The following is a 9247-nucleotide window of genomic DNA, read 5'->3' as shown; positions in this document are numbered from 1 at the left end:
ACGGGCAAAACATCATTAATAAGATATTGCTCATCACATTGCTGTTCCAGGAGGGAGGGAGGGAGGTAGGCAGTAGTGGAGAGAGAGCGAGTTTCTGCCTCGAGAAGCATCTGTGGAGGGGGAGAGGAGAGGAGGAGGAGGGTGGGGGGCACTGTGAGGAAGAGGGTGGTGTTGGAAAAGGGTTTGGTTTGGAGGGAAGTGATGGGGTGGGTGTACAGGGGGAGGGAGAGTGCAGGATACGACGGGAGGGTATAAAGTAGGAGCCACCACCACAGGGCAGGGGAGGAAGGGAGATAGGAAAGTGAGGGAGGAGGGTAGTTATATAAAGATGGAGGTGTGGGGGCAGTACATTGGAGAGCTAGGTATACGACCCTTTGGTCTGTGTGGAGGACAGTGATAGGATCATGCATTTATACTCTTGTGTAGACAGAGACAGAACAGCAACGCAGAAGGCTCCTCCCACCCTCTACTATAAATGGAGGCAGGATAGTAAGGAAAGCCCCTCCCCACCCATCACTATAGATGGAGACACAGTAAAGCAGAATGCTCCTCCCCACCCACCACTATTGATGGAAGCAGGATTGTAAAGCAAAAGGCTCCTCTCCACCCGCTACTGCAGATGGAGACTGGATAGTAAAGCAGAAGGCTCCTCCCCACCCATCACTACAGATGGAGAGAGGATAGTAAAGCAGAAGTCTCCTCCACACCCGCCACTCCTTCCGGCATATCATACACCATAAGAAAACAACACGTAGTATAGGGTGTACTAACGTGGAAATTTTGTGGGGAAGTATGAATGGAAAAACATCTTGAAATACTTTCACTCGCCAGATGCTCTTAGAAGGTTATAGCCTCAGATTTGCTGATAGTAAAAGCTGATTTACGTTGCTATTACCATTCTTGGACAGATTTAACCACTGTGAATATCGTAGAAGTGTTCGTTTAAGCCGTTTTTTTTAATGTACCGACCGCCGTCGCTTTGACAGGATCTGATGGTGTAACTCTGGTGTTCTCAAGACTCCATGGCTGAAGAAAACTTGTTCCGACACCCTCGGGGTCATAATGGATGCACTTATTGTCTATACATAATAGAGCTCTATTTTTTGCTCTCTGTTTTGACACCCGTTATTTTAGAAGACGTTCACAGAGTCTTTAAAGAATTAGAAACGCAAACGTACTAAACAGTTCATAGAAAAAGTAATATTTGCAGTGTCATTAACTCGTATCACAGAAGACTGGAAATATCTCGAAGCTGTTTCAGGAGGACACAGTGGTTTTTACCGTGGGGTCTGCTCGAAGAAGAGGATAACACTGAGACGCCACCAGAAAGTTAGAGAGCTTATAGTGTGTTTTGTCATATTGTTAGACCACGCCGTATAAGATGGAAAATTAAACCTGAAATCTATGGTAGTATACTAATCTTTGCCATGGGGTAAGCGCACACCACAAAAAAACTGGAAATAACACTTAGTATAGTCATGGTTATCGTGACAACTGGTGTGGGGTAAGTTCACACGATAGACGACGAAAAATGAGACCAAAAAAAGAATAGGAAGAAGTATTCAGTGCTGTAGGGTGAGCTCAGAACCACCGAAGACGGAAAATGACTCGGAAAAGGACCATAGGAAATAGTGATCATTGCTGTGGGTTGAACTCTCAGCATTCTAAGGAACTTGGTCGTAAACAGTGGCTCGGGCGTGCGCGAGCGGCCGGAACAGACTGTGGGTGATAGCAAAGCTTGATTCATGGGCTTAAGCTGGACGAACGACCACTCTCCCCAAGCTTAGTCCTCCCGCGGATGCTCTGGGGGTCACACTAGGGGGTGGGGAGGGTGAGGGTTGCAGAGGGAGAAGTGAAAAGGGAAGGAGAGGGGGTTATAGGACAGGGTGAAAGGCGTGGTCTTGGAGACAAGAGCAAGAAGACAGCCAGTAGACAGGACGAGGGTAAACGAGATGAGGGCAAGGGCAAAGTAGATAGGGTAAGGGTAAGGTAGGGAAAATTGAGCCAGAGGAGGTAAGGCAAAAGCGGAAGAGGAAAGAAAATGAAGATAAGGACGCATGGAAAGGCCAGATAACAGAAGACCTGGTGGACTGTGATAAGGTTATCTGCTGGAGGAGAGTAATAACATTAACTCATGATTTAGATAGAGAGAGGATGGAGAGGTAGAAGATTGCTCTGCATCCGCAACTCCACCCTACGGACATTTCAGCCAGCGATTGACGAACTATGAAGGAACGCCATGTAGTATACAAAGGATGCACTGACAGGAATTCTAAAGGAAAGGACAAATGAGAAACATTCTCATGCAACAAACTGTCGATGCTCTGAGGACGCAGGATTATAACATCTACTCTGTAATGAAAATGGAAATATGAAATACGTTTGCATTATACTGCCAGTGTTGATCCGGTTTGTCATTTGATGATAATCAATATCGTTGAATATTTCGCCATGTATTATATGTACTGATATCCGTCACCTTGACAACATCTGGTGGTGCTTTATTACGTCGATCTTTAATTAATAACTTGCTGCTGCCCGTGTTCGTATTACATCTTCGTCCCTTTATCTCAAGAGATGGACATCGACTCATCGTTTTTGTCAAGTTAGCGACGTGGTGAGTGAAGAGTGAGGGAAGGCAGGTGAGGCGTGTGAGGCAGGAGAATCATCTCGTAACCAGCGATGAAGACGAGGGTCGTGCTGCTTGTGGTGCTGACGTACGCGGCGTGCGGCGGCCGTGCAAGCCGCGCTTTTGTAACCCGCCTTCCGACATGCAAATCTGGCGTCGGTGCCGTGATCGAACACCGCCATGAATCTTGCGGTGGCAATACTCGATGTCAATACACCCGGCAGACGAGGAGGGGGAGAAAGGGGACCTTGAGCAAGCCCTATTCTTCCGTCTCATCTTCCCCCTCTCTGTCTCTCTCGTCCTATTCAGCAGCAGAAGTTGAGAGAAAATATGGACGTGATCACTGCTGGGAGAGGAGAGAGGGGAAGGGGGAGTGTGGATCATGAGGAGGAGGAGGAGGAGACGTAGTGTGGGAGAGGGATGGATGGTGAGAAGGGGTTGAAGAAGGGGGGAGGGAGGGAGGAAAGGAGACGCATGCCAAAAGTCTTCCTGTCTCCTTCTGGTGATGTCAGGCATCTCGGAGCCGTGAGGGAGAGTTTGTGAATGTCTTCTGGGGTGGAGGACGGCTTAGGAGATGTATGAGAGGAGGGGATATCGCAGAGGTTGAGGGCATGGTTTTGAGAAGGAACCACCCAAAGGCCTTTCCTGCCAGTCTGTTGTAAATTGGCAGAGCAGCTTAAGAGAACGACATTGAAATGTTCGAAGTTAATGGACGGACGACGTATATACTGAGCCACACTGGCCATCATCTGTACTGGCTTTAGCCACCGGACACAGGTTTGGAAAGGGACGAAATAAGGACCATTCGTGCCAGAATTGGTTCAGATTACACCTGTTGTCTGTTACTGGAAACTTGAAATTTTGAAGCTTTGCGCATGGACTACGAGTATTTGAGCATCAACATCCATATCACTCGCATGAAAAAAAATTTGAAACGGATTTTATGCTCAGGATCCCATCCAAGTTAGGTTCAGATTAGCGTAGTCTTGAGGATAACCAGAAATTAGTTTTTGCATATGGAGTACACGAATTGTCCTAGTGATTTCAGAGAGACGGTTGAAACGTGAATATCAGCGGACGGACAACGATTAATTCCAGTAACAACGGCCACTTTTTATCTTTGTTTGTGGGTCGTCGAACATAACATTGAAAAGTGGCGGACCATGGAACATCATTGTTAAGTTTAACCCTGTAGTTTTAGAGGAGAAGACTGAGCCCTAAATCGTTGAAAGATGGGTGAAGGATACCTAGGAACCATCCCTTCCACATTTGTTGCAAAATGGGCCAATTATTAGAGGAGGAGATTGAAATATGAGAAGGTAATGGATGACGAATGATTTTAGCAGGAGCATCCATCTTGGATGGTGGTCACGCTCACGAAGAGAAGTTTTGGAAAGTGACTACGTAAGTACGTCCCTTCCGGATTTGGCATCGAGTTGACCCAGCAATTTCAAAAGCTAAGATTCAGATGTGTTTGAAGCATACATGTCCTCTGGTCAGGTGAGCTCAGAAGGGCCAAATATTGGAAGGATTCGGACTACAGTGAAGTCTTCAAGGAGAACAAAGCAAACATGAAAACTGACAGAAATATGTTCATAGAGAACGAGAGAGAAGATAGCGAAAGTAAGTTGAGACCGTGAGAACAAGGGAGATTGAGACAGGCAGAACAAGAGGGAACGGCCGACAAGGAACACAAGAAAATGAGACAGAGAACCACGCAAAGGGACAGAGAACAAGGCAAAGGGACAGTGAAAGACATAGACATGCAGGAAAAGAAACGAGAGAGAAAGAACAGAAGGCAGGGACATAGGTTAAGGGAAAAAGATATACAAAGACAGGTACAGCAAGAAAAACAAGACAAGCCAGCCACAGATAAAGGGGGCATGACAAAGGGGCAGAGACAGACGTACAAAGAGGGAGAGCAAGAGATAGAGACAATTCCAGGAGACAAAAAGTGAAGGCAGGGAACGCGGGCCATGCTGCCGTAACACGAAGTTGTAGGAAATATGTTGGCTATCTGATGTGGTTCCCCTCGTGCTTCGCCCTGATAAAACTTCTCCCATAAACCAACTCTCGCTCAAATTTTTGCAAACCCCATAACAGCAAGGTGGACGCTTCCTGCAAGGGGGCGCAACCCCGCCGGCGGCGGAGATTAGAATAAAAGGCCTTCCATCCCCTGAGGACAAGGTCCATTTAACGCGCGTCGGCGGGGAATCCAATCGCGTCTCTCACCCAGTCGTGACCATTACGATAAGCGTTATGATATTATGAGTCTGTGGCTGATACGGTTCTCGATAAACAAACATAAAATACTTCCCATATAGGGATGTGTAATTGTAATGATGGCGAGGTGGCGGACGCCATTGTGGTGTGGCTCGTAGTGGTGGTGGAGGGAGAGAGAGAGAAAGAGGGAGAGGCCGGTGAATGAGAGTGCTGGAGGTACGGTGGTGGCAGGGGCTGCCGACGACAGATTAGTGGCTTGATAGCGACAGTCGTTTGTCCCCACGACACACTAGCAAGCTGAACCACTTCACTTCGACGACTGCCACTGCCCCTCCCTCCCTTCCTCTTTCTTCCTTCCTCCCTTTGCCCTTTTTTCCCCCTCACACACCACCTCATTTTTCTTAAGGAAAGGAGATAGGGACGGCAAGTGTTGGTGGGTGGAGGGTTGGGGTTCCCAAATGCAAGAGTTCTACTCGATGTTTTCTTCCTTGCCGATGGAGTGCGGTCTTTTATTATCATCATCATTTTGTAAATATCATATTGCTAATTGTGAGTAGCATAGCCAAAGAGCCACTATACGATGGTCTAACGCATGACAGCTTCCATGACGACAGGAGGATTTAAGTGGCTAACAGACCTGCTAAATAGACGATCTTTGCATATGTCGTTGAGCTTTCATTTCCACATCATAAAATTGCTTTGGGTAATTGAGGGTTGTGATCAAGTTACCCGTAAGTCTTCTGTCTTCCACAAATCTCTATCCTGTAACTTTTCATTCTAACTCAGCTCTCGTATTTGTCATGCCATCTTTGTTGCCCTCCGCTAAACCTTCTCTCTGTGTTCTTCATGTTTTTAATGGTTTAAGTTCGGCGGTGACCAAACTTGAGAATCGTATTCTAGTTTTCACCTATTCATGTATGAGTCCACTTCATCTCGAGGTCATTAACATGAATCAAGAAGACCAGTGGTCCCAGGGCCGAACCCTGCGGCACGCCAGTGGTGACTCCTCATTTCGAGAAGGCTGCCCATGCATGCATCCTTTGTTCCTTTCCACCCATGTATTTTTATTTTCCATCGAAGGAGTCTTCCCCCCTCCTGTCTGGTGTTCCATTTTCTTTACCAGCGGGTGTGATACAGTGTCAGTTGCTTTCTGGCGGTCTAGAAACTTTCAGCCTACCTGTCCATCTTATACCTCTTGCAGAAGTTTAAGGGATATGCCACTTGTTTAATTACCTGTTTATATTGTACGTGGAGGGAATTGTACACGTGTGTGTGTGTGTGTGTGTGTGTGTGGGAATAATTTGTGTGTGTTACGGGGAGCAAGTTTTACCCTTTTGTTGCCCCGTTTTTCAACCTTTTATGTATATGTATCTTGTCTATTCTCGTGTATGTGTATACATACACACACCACTCTAAGCCAGGTACCCATTTATCAACCAGCCCCGGGTGGAGGATGAACATGTGGGTAGGCGATTGGCCGACTGCCGCACCCAAGATTCGAACCCATGCGGGCCCTATATTAGGCTAGACCTTACCGACTCGTGGCCTTTACCGCTAACCACTCCACCGCAAAGACCCTAGTGCTTTTTTAAGCCACTGAATCCGCTCGAGATGAGAGAGTACATCAAAGGAATTATTAATTAGTCTGTTGAGAATTTAGGAGAACACCGTATTCAAATATTCTCGGCCAAAACTTATACCCAGGATACTTGAGCATTCTTACACAGTTGCCAGGTGAGCGCGAAGCCTCTTGCTTCTCATGGCTCACGATTATACCACAGCACGAAGTGAAAATTGTAAAATGTTAGATTTAGGCACATCCTTTCCAGAGTGTCAGCCAGCCAAGGGTACACTGTAATGAAGAGTAATTTAAACTTAACAAAGAGTGTATTGTTTCGCGCAGTTCAGCAGGGACCGTAAAAGAACAAAGCGTCGTCCAGGACCCACAAGCACGGAGGCGCGGATATAAAAATGCAAATGCCGTCAGGAAGCATACAGAGCCATTGTCCGCCGAGATGTGGCACCACCGCATCCGACTCTCGTTAGCGACTACACGGCTAAAATATTTACAACACTTTCCCCTCTCGTATACACGGCTCTCGTGCCACGTACACGCTCGGAGCGACTGCTTCTCGTCCCCCGGTGATGCGTTCCGTGCCACGGGGTGCAAGTGCGCCCGAGAAACGAGGGAAAGACGAGGTTAATATAGAGATATTCGTCATGAGGCGACGCGCGGCGGCTGGCGGCGTATGGCAAGCGCTGGCTTACCCCCGCCCCATTGCTTAAGAAAAGATCGTCGTAAACCCCCCCAGTACAGCTTGTCTCAACGCATTTTTAGTGGGTCAGATGAGATGCAAATGAAAGATATTAGCGGGCGAATTATTCAGCTTGGTGAGGCTTATTACAAGTGGGGGGTTGAGAGGCAGAGATCTGGCAAGGGGGACGCTGACTGGATTCAAGATTCAAATATTCCCTTTTTTTTGCCCTCTTTATTTTGATTGTTTGAACTTCCCCTCCCCCTCTTTTTTTGTTCTATCTTTATTTTGATTGTTTTGAACTTTCACCTCCCCCCCTTTTTTTTTTTGCTCTTAGTGCATACAGTGTTTCATAATGATCATGCACCAGATAATGAATGCATTTGATGAGCTGGAACGTTCTCTAACGACAGGTGAAAGTCGGGTTCATTTTGACCCTCGATGGTTACGACCCTTGAGCACGGTGATGCTGGCACGACCCTTCAGCATGAAAAGACGACCCCTTTTTGAACGCCACGATACGATCTGTGGGTATGATAGGGTACAATCCCCATTGGTCGTAACGTCTAGCTCAAGGGCCGCATGCCATGCGCTTGTTAAGGCGTTCAGACACGAGTGAAACAGATGACCCCTCCCGAGAGTGACTCGAAGATGTAAACAAGAGCTGCGTGTGGACACGGGAAGCCACTTACTGCGACGCAAAAAAAAAAAAGAAAACGGTGATGTTATATTCCGTTGTTTGAGAATATTTAATAACGGTGAACACCCCAATCTTTTCATGAGGTTCTTTTGTTAAACATAACGAAATACGCGTCTCTTTAATTATTCCAAGGTGTGTATTACTCGCATATTTAACTAATAGGTAGTTGTGGATGCAGTCATGCTTGGCCATCTGTCTGCATTTCTACTCGTACTACACTGATCTACGAGATTCTGACCCCTTCCAGCCATCGCAAACTGCCTCAAAAGCACGTAATTAATGGACTCTTTCCTATTTGAAATCTTATTTTGGGTATTTCTCCGTCTGCACTTGACCCTCACTCTACCTCTAATGGATAGTTGGTTTGACTTTACTGTAAACCCCCTAGGCGACTGCTGATGGATGAGGTCATGTGACGGTGTAATAGGAGTTATGTTGATACCTGGGTCACTGAGGGTGGTCATATGCTGCGACCTCGTTGCACTCGAGACTGTCGTATTTCGGAGGCACTTTTTCTAATTCGGGTTAACTTTTGACCACGTCGCAAGATGTGATGGTATTTCCTCCGATCTCGTCTGACTCATCTCTTGTTCATCGTTCCGTCAAGTCCTCTGGGAAGTTGCTTCCTCCCTAAGTAGCGGAGGTGTTCCGTGTCAGCATTGTCTAATTCAGGAATTCATGACCTGGGTCGTGTCTTCCCTTCATGACCTGGGTCGTGTCTTCTCTTCATGACCTGGGTCGTCTCATCCCTTCATGACCTGGGTCGTGTCTTCCCTTCATAACCTGGGTCGTGTCTTCCCTTCATGACCTGGGTCGTGTCTTCCCTTCCTCTCTGTTCCACTGTGGGCCAAGTCCATGGCAGATAACCTCTCCCCCGCACCTGAAGTCCATTACTTCTCGGGACAGTTATCACCTTCATTTGGACTTCATCCATGATATCTACATCAAGCCATAAGTGGCGTGACCACAGTGGAGCTGCGCACTTCAGTTCAGCTCTGTGTTGTAAACATTTGTGTGTGTGTGTGTGTGTGTGTATATAATGACCTATTTGTCCTGTTCAGGGAGGGAGTTTTACACTCAAGGGACCGCCCCATCTCCTGTGTGTTACTGTAAATCCTTGAATCGTAGTTTCATCTCTAAACCTCAAGTCCCGATGTAAGAATATTTCTAACGTCCAGAAAACCTAACAACACCGTCTGGAAAGAGGGGGCACAACCCTCCTCCACCCCGGCAGCAACACCAGCAGCAGCAGCTGGAGCCTGAGGGAGGGTGTGGAGGAGGGTGGGTCGAGGGGGAAGGTGCAGAAGGCCCGGGGGGAGTGGGGTGGCTGGCCTCACAAACAAGCGGGACAGCCGCTAGTGGTCCCGGCCCATCTGGAGGGGCATTATACCACTGGCGCCTCCGTGTTGATAATTAATGCCAGGCCGGCACCCTGGCCCT

Source organism: Panulirus ornatus, chromosome 68 (assembly GCF_036320965.1).
Source record: "Panulirus ornatus isolate Po-2019 chromosome 68, ASM3632096v1, whole genome shotgun sequence".
NCBI lineage: Eukaryota > Metazoa > Arthropoda > Malacostraca > Decapoda > Palinuridae > Panulirus > Panulirus ornatus.
Note: the sequence above shows the minus strand (reverse complement) of the source record.